General features: G+C 48.3%; 1 protein-coding gene across 3 annotated transcripts in view; it reads right to left on the minus strand.

Moving 5' to 3' along the window:
* Positions 1-18,696, minus strand: part of FAM3A (FAM3 metabolism regulating signaling molecule A) — a 52,330-nt gene that overhangs the window by 22,241 nt on the left and 11,393 nt on the right. The window contains exon 1 of one of the 3 annotated variants that reach the window (XM_066580607.1): positions 4,910-5,004. The exons of 1 other annotated variant lie outside the window; for it this stretch is intronic. The gene's annotated coding sequence lies outside the window, so the exon portion shown is untranslated. Of the gene's footprint in view, positions 1-3,779; positions 3,867-4,909; positions 5,005-18,696 lie in introns of those variants that run through there. One more of the 3 variants, XM_066580606.1, reaches the window with a different exon arrangement.

Here is an 18,696-nt window from a genome sequence, read left to right on the forward strand (position 1 = left end):
GGCCACCCCTTGGTCTCTGATGGTATGATGTGGGGTTCTTTCACTGGCCATGTTCTTACATTCCTGCTATAAATGCTAGTCCAGGGGAGACACGCATATACTATGACTAAGCTCCAATCCAAAAAGCGTTAGTAAAAATGTTTTTCCCCCTCTGGTTTGTGACGGTCTGGTTTTTAATACAGATTGAAATAAAGCTTCACTGTCCCCACGTCGGCCGGAGCGGTGTCACGTTTCGATGCGGAAACAAGATTTTCCACATTGAAATGTCACATGTGGATTTTGCCCATTCAGAGGCCAAATTACACACGTGGATCCACGCGAAAAGCTGTGGCAGAATTCACGCAGAATTTCTCAATGGGGGATTCCGCCCTGTCAACCTACCCTCAGGGCGACGTTAACCCTTTCCAATCCACTGTCTGAAGACATTATGATTTAAGGCTGTACAGCTCCCATGTTGGAAGACGTCCGTCGGGGTTCTCTTACTGTATATTGCCAGCCTCTCTGCTGTCGGAGCCTATCCAACGTGTCGACTCATGCAGTACTGGCTTTAGCCAGCAGAGAGCGCCGTTGTATAACGGCAGAAAAAGAGTAAGCCCCCTAGGAAAACCAGGATACAAATTGGATTGGAAAGGGTTAAACTGGACAACTATTGTCTTCATAATCGTTTGATAGGCGAATGCAAGTGACTAGAGATGAGTGGGGAGCCCTCTCTCCCCCGCAACTCACCTGTCACCCGCGCCGGCACCCGAACCTTTGCTCCCGAGCGGGGAGATACTCGCTTAGGACCATCAAGCAATTTTCCTTGAGCGAGCATACTCGCTCATCTCTACAGTTGTTCTATGCAAACATGGCTACCAACCAGTGAGAAATATATTTACTAGTCGCTTTGTTTCAGCTCCCCTAAAGAGAGTCGCTGGTTGATTATCATCTGGTGTAAACTTTCAAACATATGCCTTCCGAAGAGCCTCACTATCCCCTAACTAGTCAATGACCAATATATCAGCCTGTGGAAGCTACATATAGGAGCCCGGCCCCACATACAGCTGCGGCTTGCCTGACTTCGCTATGGTGGCCACGTGTGTGAAGCCTTCTTTGCACTGGGATTGGGGAAATAGACATGCTGGGAGTTATAGTCCTGAATCAGCTGGGGAAATATTAGTCAGAGCCCCGCTGACACAAATCGCTATTACCGAAAACCCCTTTAATAACAGTTCTATTACCGAAAAGTGCAATTCCTTTTATCCCATGAAGTTTTAGGCAAATTCTGGAGTTGCACTTAAGCGGTTTTCTAACCCAACGCCCTTCACAAAACGGATTAGGACAATCGGCTTATAACCTGCTGGAGTTAATGCCTGGCACCGAGGGCAGGGTGCCACGCTCACGACATAACTGACCACATATAATATATTACTCCTCTAGGTCGGAAGCGACATGATCAATTGCGCACGGGAACAAGACGCAGCGATTTAAATGGCTACATTTGCCTAATGAGTGCCACATATGTTCTTTTTCCAGCAAAATTATGCATATTCCGCACGTATTTGCAACCCCCCCCCCCCATTCCTGACTTCTATGGGGACCTTATATCCGTGCGCCCAGATGTAGTTACAATGCATATGAGCGGCGTGCATACGCGCTGTTGCTTCGCGACGGTGCGGGAAAAAACAAAACAGGTGTGCCGTGCATGACGGTGTGTGCAAGTATGCGGTCATGCGCAGTACAATTTCACCGCCACACGTGGAAGTACGCAGGGGAGGGGGCGCCTCTGCTGTGACCACTAGTGCCAGGCTCTGCTGTGACTACTGGGGATGATAAGGGTGTCTGCTGGGACGGTTCGGGCAGAGGCGTAGAACAGGTTTCGGTTCGCCAGGCCCGTCTAACAGCACGAACGTCTTTATTATCTGTCACTTTTCAGTTCCTCAAGACGACGTAAACATACCAGGGAAGCACCGCTCCATTTCAGAAGGAGTACGCCATTGATTTCATATGCAGTGAATCCACGTATCATTCGTACTCACTGCGGATTTACGTGATCCCACTGACTTTATTGGGCTACTGCAGTGCGTAATGCGCCAAAATAGGATATGCTGTTGCTTTTATCACACGCGTGAAACACGCAATGGGATTTTAGCACTGCGCCGTACCTGCGTGAAAAAAATTACGCAGCGCAATTATACTTGACAGGCAGTTGTGCATCTATGAGCGGCTGCCCGTTTGCAGTTAATGGAGGCGGCAGGAAGAGATTTCCGGCGCGCTCTGCCGCCATTTCCTTAACGGCTAAGCGCTCCTGCGTGAAAGTGATAGTCGGTGGGACCGTTGTGCATGTGTCAGTGCTTGTAGCGCCGAAATCTAATGCACACAACGTGCGCCGCTCGCTGGCGTATTCACATAGGACTTGGGGCAGCAGAGGAGGCTAGCTGTGCCGTGTAATGTACCGACTCGGAGCAAGCGTGGCGCCCCATCAGCATATCGGGCACGCTGGATATAAAGTAGGGTTTTGACATGGCGCTCATGCTCCCCGCCGTGTTTTCATCGCATATTATGCGTGCGATGTACGGCCCCGTGACACGCAGTGAAGAGAGTCAATGACAGCAAACCCACCTTCATTGATCCGTTCACATGAGCGTGTAAAAACTGTGTGACGATACGCGAAAGAAATAATCGCAGCGCGCTCTACTTCCCCGCGTACCACGCAGCGTGAGCCTTATACTTTTCCATTGGCAGCGTATACATTGCGTATGAGCGGCGATTCATACGTAACCCTGCTAAAAAAAACAGAGCGGGGAATTTTTTAAAAAGTCACACCGCACACGACCGCACGTGTGAGAGATACGCAGCCATACACACTGCACACGCCGCCTCTGCCGTCTCACACGGACGGGTCAGATTCTGCATGGGAGAGCCGCAGTGGAATCCGGATGGTGCCCGCGTGTACCTGTATAGTGGATGGCTGCAGCGGGCCGCCGTGGGACATGCGCAGATTTTTTTTTTTCCTGCGCCGTCGCTAGGCGATGACGCAGGTACCCACAGCCAATCCGGATGGAAGCCGCAGCCAATCAATGGAAGCCGCCCGTGTGGAATCCACTCAAGAATACGGCATGCTGCGATTTTATTTCCACATTTGGAAACCGCAATCGCGAATACTCTATTCTTGTTTATAAATGCGGAATAGCGCAGATTGTCCGCTCGGGTGATGATCGCAGATTGCGCAATCCAAATCCGGTTGTGTGAGACCGGCCTTACCCATACGGCTTTGACAAGAGCCCTTAATGCAACTTGCATTTTTTTAGCCCGGATTTAGACGAGCGTATGCGTATTTGCGCCACGTATTTGAGCATGCAAACTTGGAATGTGTCACGGCCTCTTCGAACAGCTGATGGGCAGGGATGCCAGGAGCTGGCTGGTATATGCCATCCTTCAAAGCCTGATCGCCATTCGCCCATGTACAGTACCCGCCGGGCGTCAGACGGCTGTGCGCTTCTATACCCCAGTTTACCCCTCTGAGCCCCAAATAACACTATACACAGCAGTGTTTATTTGCATGCCAGGCCACTGTTGCTATGGTAACAGGCCATGCCAAGCTTCTGCAGGCACTTCAGAAATTCCCACACGTGGCCCATCCAAGTTTTCCCCACTACATATACATTCCCTGCCACCCAATAACTACTTCTAGCCTGCCAGCTCATTGGCATACTGGGACTTGTAGTACCACGGCAGCTGCTGATCCCACAGGGGCAACGCGACGGCCGTCTGCAGAACGGTTACTTCACAGCACTCACCTCCGCTCGCTAGGATCCCGATATATCACGATATAGCGCAGCTATAGCTTGCCGCTCCTAACATAGCCGGAAGTATTAGCAGTCCGACAGGGTGTCGCGTACGAAGCTTCTCAGGGCAGGATTGGTGGAGAGGAACATGGGTCGCCATTGATTTGACCAATAGGAATGCGTGTCTTTCGAGTACGGCAACCGCTTGGGGACATTTACAGCAGAGGTCGGCCATGTTGCTACACCCAAGAAGCGGAGGTGTTCAAAGTTTGATGTGAGATGTATCACAGGTACATTATACAGCAGGTGAGGTTACAGATAGGGTAGTGCATAGTCCAGGGCTGCTCACATGTCCTCAATGCATGCCATCCTATAATACATCATAGTATGCCAATGTGCTGCCATGTAGAAGAAGAGGTCAGGTAATACTGACATACAGGGTTGGAGTAAAACCATTATTAGGCATTGCATCCATATAATAGTGTTATAGTGCCATGTCTGAATGTGGCACACGTCTATAACTTGACATGTTTTCGTACCGCCGTGCTGCTGTTTACATGTAAAATCATGTGGCCGTTATTCCATTTGAAAAACACAATGTCGCCAAAGTTTCACCTGGCGGACGCCATATGTGGCCTGGCCTGATGCCAACTTAGTGCATGTATTCGCACGGTTTTGTCATATCACTTTTTTTGCTGCTATTCCCACAAAATCTATTATAAAAACATGAGGCAATTATAATGTGAACGCAGCCCATGTGCGCTTTCAATATGGAGGCGTTGGCCAGAAGAAATCTCAGGCGCGCTCCGCCACCATTCATTAACCCTTTCCAATCCAATTTGTTTCCAGGTTTTCCTAGGGGGCTTACTCTTTTTCTGCCGTTATACAACGGCGCTATCTGCTGGCTAAAGCCAGTACTGCATGAGGTGACACGTTGGATAGGCTCCGACAGCAGAGAGGCTGGCAATATACAGTAAGAGAACCCCGACGGACGTCATCCGACATCGGAGCTGTACAGCCTCAAATCATAATGTCTTCAGACGTCAGACAGTCGATTGGAAAGGGTTAAACAACTATCACTGCTCTGTGAAAGCATAGGATTGATAGTCGTTGCGTGTAAAAGTACCATTAGTTATACTTACTATATAGGAAGTTTCTGCGCAGCAGTTGATCTACTCTTGCATCTGTAGAGCTTGGAGTCGGCTGCCTTATGTTCAGCTTCAGCCCACTGTAAGGTCATAGGAACAGTAGATACTCGAAAAACCAGTCTGGTAGAAGCTTTACAAAATGTAACCTCACCTGTAGGTCTGTTCTTCTTTAGCAATTCCCCAGTCTATTTATCTAAAGATTAGGGAAAGATGGGAACAGCTAATGACCTATACATGACATGCACTGCTGGCATTTGTATCTTTACCATAGTTACGGTTTCCCTTACGTCCCTCAGCAGCACAATGATGGGGTATTCTGCCCCTGTGTACTGGCAGGACAGATATAAATCTAATAGAAAGGCCCGCCTCCGAGTGGGGGGATGCAGAAGACAAGCGGGGCCACTTGTCTTCTGCATCCAGTTGTTCCCTGCTCGGAGCGCCCGGCTGTATAATGCTGGATTCACACGAACGCATATCGGCTCGGTTTTCACGCCCAGCCAATATACGTCGTCTCTCTCTGCAGGGGGGGAGCCTGGAAGAGCCAGGAGCAGGAACTATTTGCAATGAAAGGAGGCGGAACATGGCAGGGCTAAGTTTCGAGAATTAGCCCCGCCCCGCCTCTCCCCATTGCAAATAGTGCAGAGGGGCGGAGAGGAGGCAGAGAGGGGGCGGGAGCTCAGAGCACTGCTCCTGGCTCTTCCAGGCTCTCCCCCCTGCAGAGAGAGACAACGTATATCGGCTGGGCGTGAAAACACAGGCTGGATTCCGGCGAACATATATCGGCTGGGTTTTCACGCCGGCCGATATACGTCGTCTCTTTCTTCAGAGGCGGAGCCTGGAAGAGCCAGGAGCAGTGCTCTGAGCTCCCGCCCCCTCTCTGCCTCCTCTCCGCCCCTCTGCACTATTTGCAATGGGGAGAGGCGGGACAGGGGCAGGGCTAATTCATGGGATATAACCCCGCCCTTGTCCAGCCTCCTTTCATTGAAAATAGTGCAGAGGGGTGGAGAGGGGGTGGGAGCTCAGTTCCTGCTCCTGGCTCTTCCAATCCCCCCCCACACACTGCAGATGAGGACACCGTATATAGGCTTGGCGTGAAAACCAAGCCGATATACGGTCGTCTGAATTCACCCTAACAGTGTAGGGGGACATTGCAGTACTCCCGGATGTGGAATCCAACCCGCTCGTGTGAGCCCGGCCTGAAACTTGTTGTATGTCTTGCTTCAATGTAGTTAGTTGCACGCAATAAAAGTGGATGGGGTGTGATGGGGAGGTGTTATAACAGCGGGGCGACCCCTTTAAAGGGGGATTTCGGCAAGGACTAAGATTTTAAAATCTAATGTACATGATTACATTAAGCCATTTTGTAGTAGGATCACTGTACCCAGTCTAACTATTGTCTTCATTTTCTATTTGTAGCGTGACCCTCCGCCTGAAAAATATCTTCGCTTCCTCTGACATCTTGTCCACATTTGCTACTTCCTCCGCCGTCCATAGCCTCCAACTACCTGTGAGCAGTGCATGATGGGAGGACAGGACTTGACGTACTGCGCTGCATTACTCATGTGTAGTTCAGAGTGCCGGACGGTCCGGCTTCAGCAGCTTTCTGGGTGCAAGGGAGGTTGGCGCTGGTAAGTTGTAGGACCTGTGAGTTGTGGGCGGAGCTACAGTGCTGGTCAGGAGACTAATGCATGCTGGGAGTTGTAGGTAAGGGCTCTCTTACACAAATAAATAAATCTTGGTATTTGTATAGCACCAACTTATTCCGCAGCACTTTCAGGTAATTATTACTTATTACTCCCCCACCAAGCTGGGTTCTCAATTTACTGACCTCAGAAGGATGAGTCAACCTTGAGCCGACTACCTGAATCAGGCGGGGATCGAACTTGCAACCTTCAGGTCGTAGGCGAGAGCTTACACTCTGCACCACACAAGCATTTTATTCCTGCATGCCGTGGGAGTATCTCCCGCACTGAAGCGCGCAACAGTACGCAATGTATTGCTTACTTGCTGCGTGCCGACGATCCCCATAAACTACCTTGGCGTATATCCATGCATAATACGCGCCATGATAGTGCTTGCCGTATTCTTTTTTTCACGCGCGTTTCGCATGCTCTGTGTGTAAGGCACAATCGAAAGTCATGTAAAGTTTGTTACCGCGTGTTATGTGCGCATAATACCCTGTAAAAACACATATGTGAGAGAGCGGCAGATCGGCGGCTGCATGGGATGAAGAAGAGGGTCCAGAGCGGCAGATGAAGGGTACAGCATGCTGCTACTTAGCTGAACCTAAGATTTCAGCCTTTTTAGAATCTCCATTTTGTACAGGAAAACCCTTTTTAAGTACATTTACAGACGCCCATCATAAAAACGTAAGTGCCTAATAAAAAACATTACAAAAGCAATGTGTGGATGGGAGTCCTACAGCCTTGTGCTGGTTATGTAAAACAGGGACTGTAGAGATTTGCTATACGCTGGGTATTTCCCGTCCTCCAATTACGTATGATTATAAATGTAAATGATGAAATATGCAAATTGAGCTTTCTTAACCCTTTCCAATCTACTGTCTGACCTCTGAAGACATTCTGATTGAAGGCTATACAGCTCCGATGTCGGAATACGTCCGGCAGGGTATTCTTACTGTATATTACTGGGCGCTCTGTTGTCGAAGGCCCCTCCAGCATGTCCTATACCGCAGTACTGGCTCTAGCCAGCAGATGGCGACATTGTAAAATGGCAGAAAGAGAAAGCCCCCTAGGAAACCCTGAATCCAAAATTGGATTGCAAAGGGTTAATACAACGGCTCAGCGTCCGTGTACTGTATGAAGAAAACATTTTACAGCTTTTGAAGCCAAAAGAAAAAGTCGATTAGTAAGGCCTCATGTCCGCGGGCGGGTCGGATTCCGTTTGCGGGAGCCTGCAGCGTAATCCAACCCTGCCGGTGACCCTGCGTACCTGTCCGGGTCTTCTTTTTTCTGCACTGCGGACATGTTCGTAAGTGCCGGCCGCACTGAAATTCAATTACGCACGGGCCACGGATCAGATGGCTTCCGTTGACTTCAATGGAAGCCGTCTGCATGGAATTCACACTAAAATGGAGCGTGCTGCGATTTGTTTTCCGCACCTAAAGGTCCGCAAAACAAATCCGCATGCTTTAATCCAGCTGCGGACGCCCATGCTTCTCTATGGCCAGCTTGAATTGCGGATCGACTGTAAATCAAATCCGGCCGTGGACATTGGGCCTAAAAGTATTATGTGTCCTTTATTCTTTCTCTCCTTTTATGGTCCAAACCTGATTTTAGCTCTCAAAATGTGCATCAAAACATCTGAACCAAACCTGCACATATGAGACCCTCAAAGTGGACCTTTAATTTTATAAGTGAAGCTTTCTGGCTCCTGTACCCCCACTGGGGGGTCACTGCTGGGTGTTGTTACCACCGGTACTGCCGTGATGGTGGCTTTGTGTACCGCTGACAACACGGAGTCTTGCTGAGTGTCAGCATCAGGGTATGAACCCTGAACGTAGCAGCTGATGTAAAGCTGCTGATGGGTGTAATAATCGTTAATAATACAAAGTTTCACAATTCTTAGCGATAACTATTGGGTTTATTGCACTACAAATGATTCACACTTTGTGGTTGTTAGCCCTAATCGCTAGCTGCCTATTGTTCAAGAAAAGTGCATCTGGGGTAATGTCAAACACAACGGAGTGCATTTACTATTAGGGCTCCTTCCCACGGACGGATTTCCGGATGCCCGCAGCTATTAGGTTCTATTAAACCTAATAGCACAATGCTTATGGTGTGGAATTCCGCACCGTAAAATCACCTGCAGCATGCTCTATTTGCCACGGGTGTACGTGCGGACGGCTTCCATTGCAGTCAATGGAAGCCGTCCGTCACGCTATCTGCCGCTGTGAAACCGCTTCCCCGCCTACCGCCAGCCGCGTCATATGCGCGCCGAAGCATCTTGCGGGACGTAGGTCGCCGGATCTGGAGGTAAGTATTGGGGTCTCGGGGGGGGGGGCGCCGTGACGGACTCCGCCGCGGAATTCCGTGCCGGAGCCCGTCACGGCCGTGTGAAGCCGGCCTTAGTGTTGCACCAGAATTCTAGCATAAGTTGTTGCTATTCTTTTTTTTTTTTTTTTGGTACAAATTAATTTTGACAAATTTTCTATTAATTTGCACCAAAAAGAATAGATGTTAAAGGTACTTAAAAGTGTCCCTCCAGTTTTGGAACAAATTGTTGTCCTGGAACCAGAGGAGGTAGGGAGTATATTGCCGGTCCAACTTCACTGATGTGTTTCTGGCCTGCCAGTTCTGGGTCCTGTTTTTTGGCCATCCAACATGGCCACTACAATTTTCTAACAACCTAATGTATACGGTGCACTGCTCTCTGATTGTGATTGGCTAGCAGTGATCACATGAGCAGCCATAGCTAATCCGAGAGCAGGTATAATCCATTGGTAGTCTAGTACTACCACTGCACTGTGGGAATTAGATAGTGTGAGAATTGTGTCGGCCATGTTGGATGATCAAAAACGGGGTCTGTAACCAGTGGATCCGAGGACTGGTAGAAAAGAAAAATTTCAGGTAATCTACTCTCTGCCATCTACAGTCCCGGAACAGCCATTCTAGTCAATTTTCTAGATGTCTAGAAAAGGGAATGGGTTTTGATTGCAGGGAACTTTTTAGATAAATTTGTCAATTGCATTTTTTTTTTAAAGTCTTTAAAATTTTTGAGAAGTCTCATTTACGTAGGTGGGTGATGTTAAATGTGTTCGTGCCTATGTCCAACCAGCTGCCATTGACAAAAGTAAGTTCTGTTGGTTGCCAGTTCAGGATTACTGTAATTAACATAGTAAAATGGGCCAGGACAATTTATTAGTCATTTAGAAAACTTGACAACCCCTGTGTCACAGAGTTAAAGGGACCAAATTATTGATGACTTATTCTCATAGTAGGCCATCACTATCTGATCTGTCAGGGTCCGTCCTTCAGGATCCCCGCAAATCAACTGGTTGAAGAGGTTGCAATGGTCTGGTGAGCACCGCAGCCTCTTCTTAAGTCAATGAATTCACATTTATTCGTCACGTGGCCTGAATGGGATTGAGCTGCTATACCCAGCTTGGCCACTACAAAAAGTATGGCACTGTGATTGGTATGCAACATAGAGGCTGCAGCGCTCTTCCAAATTCCGCGTTTAAACAGCTGATCGTGGTTGGTCCTGGGTGGCAGACCCCTACTGATCTGATATTGATTGCCTATCCTGAGGATAAGTCCTCAATATTTAGCCCCAGAAAACCTTTTAAAGGGGTTTTCTAGACAGTGCCTGTTGTCAGAGTCGGGATACACTGGAGTCGGAGCAGAAACCACTGCTCTGACCCCTGTGTAGTAGTTGGAGCTTGTAGTTGCAGGCACAGCTCTCATTGAAATTAATGGGACCCCAGCCTGCAATTACAAGCGTTGGCCACTACAGAAAGGTCAGAGCAGCGGCTGCTGCTCTGACCCCGGTGTATCCCAGCACTGGCAGCGAGCGCTGCCTAGAAAACCCCTTTAAGTTTACTGTTTTGTTCTTTTTAAGCCTCCTGCATATGGGCGGATTCTGCAGCAAATCCAGCCCATAGCATGCTATGGCAAAATGTGATTTCCTGACCACAAGCAGAAATTGATTGTGATTTTCCATTCGCGGGGGAGGAATCGCAGCATGCTGTGATTTTGTGCGGGCTACACACGGCCGGCTTCCATTGAAGTCAATGGAAGCCGTCCGTCCCGCAGCCATTCTGCAATCATCGTTGCAGAATGGTGGCGGCAGCCACGTCATCGACTTAGCGACGGCGCAGCGTCCTCTGTACTGCGCATGTGCGCCGACTGACGCATCAGCAGTAGAGGAGGAGACGTCGGACAGGTAAGCAGGGGTCACTGGACGGGCACCGGGTCGAACTCTGCTGCGTGAATCCCCGCATGCGGGGTGCGACCCACCAATGTGCAGGCGGCCTCAGACTGGGAACTAGTTTTGCTTTTTGCAACTGAAGCAAGACTTCACCGACTGGTTTCCATAGGTCATAAATTTCCCAAGTAAGTTTGCAAACAAACACAAGTTCCTGGAAATACCTGTATAGGGTGACAGTAACCAGATAAGGGGAGTCCTCTGACCTACAATTAGCAGCTTGTTTGGATAACATCTCCAGGTTTGTGTAGTTGCACGGTTACAACAGAATGCCACGTCTTTGTACATCAGTGGTGAACCATAAAGCAAACTATGAAGGGACAACCTGGAGAAGAACAGATGCGGGTTCAGGTCTTGTAGACCATAATGAGGCCGTTTTACAGTCATCTGTATGCGAGCGCTCAGTCCATAGTGTGGATTTTTTTTGCTGAAAATAGGAACAAATATTAAAGGAAACTAGAAAAATAAGTGAGGCTAGAAGCTCCGCAATTAGTTTGGTGGCAGTAGACATAACTGCAGGCTTTTCTGAAGAGGTGGGTTTTCAGGTTCCCTTTAAAGGATTTTTTTTACTTCGTTTTATTAGCAGATTGCAAAACAAGTACAGTAAACCGTTGAGTAGCATTGCTCTTAAGTAAAGCTGTTTTCAACTTAAGTCGATGTGTCAGGGCAGCGGCGGTCCCTCAAATAAAGTTGCATTCCTCAAATAAGGGCGCCGCTCAGTGAGCCGGCGCAGCTGAGGCCGGTCACTTCCTGCTTCTCCTGCATCAGTGCGCGCCTACTCCTCCCCTTTCCACAGTGCACAGTGCCGGCTGAACGTTGCTGTGTCTGCCTGCCTCCTGACACAGTACAGCAGCTGAATCCCCAAAGTGCCGGCTGAACGCTGCCTGCCTCCTGAATCCCCACTGTACTGCAAAATGTAAGTACTGTACAGATGAGTGCAGTACAGTAAAGAAACGTTGGCAAATAAATACTGCAGTCTTATGTCAAAGCACAGATAACACAGTGATACGTACTGCTAATGATGTCCCTGCAGTCCTATGTCAAAGCACAGATAACACAGTGATACGTACTGCTATAATGATGTCCTGGCAGTCCTATGTCAAAGCACAGATAACACTGATACGTGCTGCTATAATGATGTCCTTGCAGTCCTATGTCAAAGCATAGATAACACAGTGATACATACTGCTAATCATGTCCCTGCAGTCCTATGTCAAACCACAGATAACACAGTGATACGTGCTGCTATAACGATGTCCCTGCAGTCCTATGTCAAAGCAGTATATGCTAAATGTCCAAAAACCTGTTAAATGTAAATTTATTCTTTACAGTTGTGGTTTATAGTCGTTCAGTATTGTTATTGTTTCAGGTATTAAAGACCAGAGTTATTCTCTATTAAATGGGGTTTGGTGTGTTTTTTGGACCGCCTAGAACCAATTAATTGGATTTACATTAATTCTTATGGAAATAATGTCCTCAACTAACATTGATTTCTACTAAAGTCCATTGCTTCCGGACGGATTAATGACGTTAGTTGAGGTTCTACTGTATTGCATTCAGTTCTGTATATAATATTACTCATTCGTTCTGTATCTTAGATCCCATTGTAGTAGTATAGCATCTTATTTATTAAAGGAGATGTCTCGAGGAAGCAGTTAATTTTTTTTTTGCCCAGTCCCCCCCATTAAACACACATTACTAAGCCCCCCTGTAAATGACATTTCTAGCTGGTTCGTACTTACCGTTCCAGCGTTTCAGCAAGTTATAAAAGTTTCCTCAAGATGGCCGCCGGCTCTTTCCCAGTCGCTCGCTGCAGCCCGACGTGCGCGCTCCCGAGACGCCGCCAGCTGTGTCACCATGGCAACCGGACGCATCGCAGCTGCCGACCAGACGCCCCGCAGCCGCCGACCAGACAGCAGGTAACCGGCGCTAGCCCCCGGCTCCCCAGCGCTAGTTCCCCCGGCGCAGCGACAGCCCCCCCGGCCTAGCGACAGCCCCCCCGGCCTAGCGCTAGCTCCCCCATCGCAGCGACAGCCCCCCCGGCCTAGCGCTAGCTCCCCCGGCCTAGCGACAGCCCCCCCGGCCTAGCGACAGCCCCCCCGGCCTAGCGACAGCTCCCCCATCGCAGCGACAGCTCCCCCATCGCAGCGACAGCCCCCCCGGCCTAGCGCTAGCTCCCCCATCGCAGCGACAGCCCCCCCGGCCTAGCGCTAGCTCCCCCGGCCTAGCGACAGCCCCCCCCCATCGCAGCGACAGCCCCCCCGGCCTAGCGACAGCCCCCCCCATCGCAGCGACAGCCCCCCCGGCCTAGCGCTAGCTCCCCCGGCGCAGCGGCAGCCCCCCCGGCGCAGCGGCAGCCCCCCCGGCGCAGCCCGGCGCAGCGGCAGCCCCCCCCGGCGCAGCCCGGCGCAGCCCGGCGCAGCGGCAGCCCCCCCCCCGACCCATCACTTACCTGGGAGGCTTCTCGGGGCTGCTGGGCTGGGCTGGTCTTCTCCGCTGGGCAGCTCCAGTTTCTGCACCTTCCTCTAACAGAGGATGGTGCAGAATGGCCGCTTCAGCGCGCTCCCGAGCAGTGACAGCTCGTCTGCGCATGCGCAGAAGAGCTGTAGCGGGGAGCACACTGAAGCGGCTCGTGCTGAATGGAGAAGACCGGACTGCGCAAGCGCGTCTAAAAAAGCAAGCTGCCAGCGAATTTAGACGGAACCATGGAGACGAGGACGCTAGCAACGGAGCAGGTAAGTGGAATAACTTCTGTATGGCTCATATTTAATGCACAATGTACATTACAAAGTGCATTAATATGGCCATACGGAAGTGTATAACCCCACTTGGTTTCGCGAGACCACCCCTTTAACATTCAATAATCAATATCTTTGGTTTATTGTGTATTAATTTCTTCCTCATTTCTACTAGCTGTCTAGATTATGTTTATTCGACTTGTAATGTATTGTGCAAGCCTATCCACACACCCCATACTTTTTCAAATTTATCGGGGCATCCTCTGTGTTGATGGATCACCTTTTCATAGGGGATTATAGTATCAACTAGCCTCATCCAGTATGAGACGGAGGGCGGTCTCGTTGCCATCCATCTCATAGCCACGGTGGCCAAAAATAGTACTCCCCTAATGAATTTTTTGTCCTGATGGGTCCATGCTTCTTCATCCATCAACCCATATATTGCTAGTTTTGGATCTAAAACCAAAGGGACCTTCAAAAGCACAGATAGAAAAATGAATTCTTCCTCCCAAAAATGTCTTTACATGGTAGCACTCCCACAGTAAGTGCCAAAAATCGGCATCTAATTGGCGACATCTATGGCAAAATGTTGTGCTAATTCTACCCATTTTGTTCGGACGAACTGGTGTAAGATACGCCTGATATATAATATACAATTGTATAAGTTTGTTATTAATTGCCGGTGATACTAATAGGTGTGATCCCATTGCCTCTTGCCAATCCTCTGTTGTCAATGTGGGAATATTAATTTTCCACTTATCATAAACTGATAATGGGTCGTGGTTCATTCCGGCTGACTACAAATGTGTGTAGAGTATTGATATTAGTCCCTTAGGTACCTGTGTTTTAAGGATTCCCACTACAGGGTACTTAGAAATTTGGACAGATTTTGGTGGAAACTGAGCATTTAAGGCATGCCTTAGCTGAAAATATGTAAAAAGCTGCAATCTGGGCATCTGTAGCTTTTCCCACAGCTGCGTATAGAATAGCATTATATTGTCCTCCTATATATTCCACAGTACATGTATCCCCAGAGCGACCCAATATCCAACATCTGGCAGTGATAGCAGAGTGGGATTACCCCACAGAGTGGTATCGGTCATTGTGTCAGTAAATTGTTGGACTTCCTTGGCTGTACGCCACACCGATAGGGCCAGTTTATGTAGAGGTAGAAGTCTGGATGGTTTTGTATATTCTGGGTGTTCCAAAAAAACTATTAAATTTCGCCCGGACACCTCACTAGCCAAATAATAATCAGTCAGTGCCCTTTGAAGGATTTTTGGTGGCGGAGAGTCTGATCAGTGGTGGTTAGCAAATTCCAGGGTTTGGGGGACACACAGGAGAACTCCTGGAGATGACTGTGTGAGGAGCAGAGATTACATGTGGGGAGGTAACGGGATATCAGGTCAAAGATGTGTGGAGGGGACTAGATGTATATAGGAGATTACATGTGGGGAGGTATCGGGATATTAGGTCAGAGATGTATGGAGGGGACTAGATGTATATAGGAGATTACATGTGGGGAGGTATCGGGATATTAGGTCAGAGATCTATGGAGGGGACAGGTTGTGGACAACCTTTTATGTCATTGTTAATAGTCTGAACTGAATTCTTCGGGCGATGGGTAGTCAGTGAAGGCATTGGCAGAAGAGAGAGACAGAGTAATAACAGGGAGAGGTGGGTTAGCAGGGCAGCAGAGTTTAGGATGGTTTGGGAGGGAACAAGAGGGCTGCATTAGAGGCCACACAGAAGGGTGTTGCAATAGTCTAGGCGGGAGATGATGAGGGCATGTGCTAGAATTTTTGTTAACTGAGGAAAGAGGGATTCAAAACATGTTTTGAGTTGGAAAAGGTGAGGGTTTGGATGTGCAATTTGAGAGAAGAATCAGAATAAAATATTATAGTATATGTATAGTATAGAGCTGTAGGTACTCAACAACCTAAATACAACCTTCTGTACACGGCTCTGCTGCATGCATGAGGTCTAAAAGTTTCTAGCATTCTGTAAGAAAATGTGTAAATCACTACTCTATAGTCTTTGGACTCGGACTATATGGTGTGAAATCAGTCACCATGCCAATAAGGAAGAGGGAACAATACATCTGCAGCGCCACCTATTGCATGGCAGCATTCCTGCAAATCAATGTCAGGCTCTTTATACAAGTCTTTATAACAATGATTGGGAATTGCCCAAAATCCGGAAACAAATACACAGACAGCTGTTTCGGGGTTTAAGCCCCTCATCAGTGTGCAGTAGGTTTCTGGCTTTTCTAGTGAGAGGCCTATAATGTGAATCGAGAGAAGTATCATCTCTCCTTAAGGAGAGCATATAGAAGGCATGTGGAGACACCTAGGAGGTGAGTGAGGAGACTTATAAGGCCATGCATGCTCCCTTTGGGAAATATGCAAATAAGGAAGATGGAACAATACCTCTGTAGCGCCACCTATTGGATGGCACCATTCCTGCAAATCAATGTCAGACCCTACTTAACAAGTCTTTATAACAATGATTGGGAATTGAGCAAAAGCCAAAAAAGCATACACTGACAGCTGTTTAGGGAGGGGTTGCCCCTCATCAGTGTGCAGTTGGTTTTTGGCTTGGCTAGTGAGAAGCCTAAGACATGGGTCAGGATGGGTATCATCTCACCTTAAGGAGAGCACCTAGAGGGTGTGAGGAGACTTATAAGGCCATGCATGCTCCTCTGGGAAATATGCAAGTAAGGAAGATGGAACAATATCTCTGTAGCGCCACCCGTTGGATGGCAGCATTCCTCAATTAAAAAAGATGTTACAAGATCACAACTTTTTTAACCACAAGAAGTGATGGAAGTTGTGTGTGGACTGTAAGGCCGCCAGCACATGAACAGATTTGCATTGCAGAATCTGCAGTCGGCATCATGGTTTCCGCAGCAAATACCGTTCATAGCATGCTATGGAAAAGCACTTCCTGCGCACTCGCGGAAACGAATTGCGATTTCCGCGAGTGGAGGAAAAATCACAGCATGTCCTATTTTTGTGCGGTGTCCACATGGACATCTTCCATTGCAGTCAATGGAAGCTGTCCGACCCGCGGCCCATCCACAATTGACATTGCGGATAAGTCGCGGGTACCCATGTCATTGCCTAGCAATGACGCAGGTAAAACAAACTTAAAAAAAAAATCTGTACTGCGCACATTTGACAGCGGCCCCCCCGCAGCCATCCGCAGTACAGAAAAAGAAGATAAATGACAGGTACGATGGGTCTTCGGCCGGGCACAGGGTCAGTTCCCGCTGCGGCCTAATTCATGCGGTACTAGTTGCCCAAATAGTGTTTCTTGTAGCAATCAGATAACCATCAGAAGTAAGAATCACCCGTGGTTAAAGGTCATCGAAATATCCAGTTTGTGGTAGCTGAACAGCATTACACAGTGCAGAAACTAGCAGTAACTGGTGCAAAGTTCCTATATGAAAACTTCCAAGAAGCAGAAGTGTCCGCATGTCAGCAGGAGCCAATCAGACCCTTTCTGCTACTTTTCTAAGAAGTGCTAGGAAAAGTCATGAGCTGTTTTTCCACTGCTTACCTGTTGAGCCACAGCCCTACATGTACAGTTGGCTTTTGGGGATGAATGATCGAGTTAGTCTCCTTAAGCTATTCCTGGCCCATGGAAACGAAAAGAGAATGAGCACTGATCAACATGATTATCGATCGTTAGATTGCACAAAGAATTCAGCTTGTGTCAAAGGATCCCAAGGGATCCTTACAAGATACTGCAGATCCTATGCTACAACCTCACCAACATGTATCAAGATAAAGGGAAAGGTGACTAAGGCCTCATGCCCACGGCCAGGACGGATTCCGACTGCGAAATCTCGCAATGGAAGCAGACCTGGGGCCGGCCAGAGACCCTATACTGACCTGTCTGGATCCGCGTCAACTCGCCGCGGGAAAGACGGCTTCCATTGACTGCAAGTACAAGTACAAACTTTTTTGTTTGATAACAGTTCCTCAAGTTAAGGGACCAGACAGAAAAAGGGGGGTATAAATCCCACCAAAGGCCAACAGCTGTCATAAACAGCCATACAAACCCTTTATTTGACAACTTGCTTAATACATCTGTGTCTGATATATGCACCGATGTATACGTATTGGTCATCCCACAGATATCACACTCTTCACGTGATAAAGGCCACAGACCAGTGGTCAGAGAGGGTCAACCCTCTCGCTTAGATGTGGGATTTGGTTTAACCCTTTCCAATCCACTGCCTGACGTCTGAAGACATTCTGATTGAAGCCCGTACAGCTCCGATGTTGGAAGACGTCCGGCAGGGTATTTTTACTGTATATAACTGGCCGCTCTGTTGTCAGAGGCCTCTCTAGCATGTCCCATACCGCAGTACTGGCTGTAGCCAGCAGATGGTGCCATTGTATAATGGCGGAAAGAGAAAGCGCCCTAGAAAACCCCGAATCCAAAATTGGATTGCAAAGGGTTAAGAGCCTTTAGCAACTTGGTCATGTTGTTTGGGTTAGGTCAAAAGATTTTTAAATGTACACCTTCCCCAAAACCCACGTCCTTCTACTTCACACTACATTCCGCCTTGGGTGCAATGCATCCTTGACTGAATAATTAGTGCTATAGACACCATAGACAAATTAAGTGGATCCTTCAAATAGTATTATTAAAAAAAAAATGCAGCTAGACTGATCTTAGTATTACAATGCTAGCCCCTAACAGAGCGGATACTTCCTGCCTTCTATAGTCAGTAGTAGTTGTTAACAAGCTGGCTGAAAACGTAACAAGATATATATTCCCTGCCTCCTAAAGCCAGTAATCCTGGCTCAGCCAGACGCATTTCTATACCAGAAAACCTGGCATGTCACCAGGAGCCTATCTAAGAAATAGACAGCAACATGCTTTACAGTCTTGATGGTAGATTGACAGCTAACCTTGATGCAACAGCATGGTATATGGCCTTTATAGTAGACTGACAGTTATTATTTGGGCAGCAGCGTGGTATACGGCCTATGTGGTAGCAACATGCCGTCCAGCCTAGATGGTAGACTGACAGCTAAAGTCTGAGCAGCAGCGTGGTGTACAGCCTTGATGGAAAGCTGACAC

The sequence above is a fragment of the Eleutherodactylus coqui genome, chromosome 10 (assembly GCF_035609145.1).
Source record: "Eleutherodactylus coqui strain aEleCoq1 chromosome 10, aEleCoq1.hap1, whole genome shotgun sequence".
In the NCBI taxonomy this organism is placed as follows: domain Eukaryota; kingdom Metazoa; phylum Chordata; class Amphibia; order Anura; family Eleutherodactylidae; genus Eleutherodactylus; species Eleutherodactylus coqui.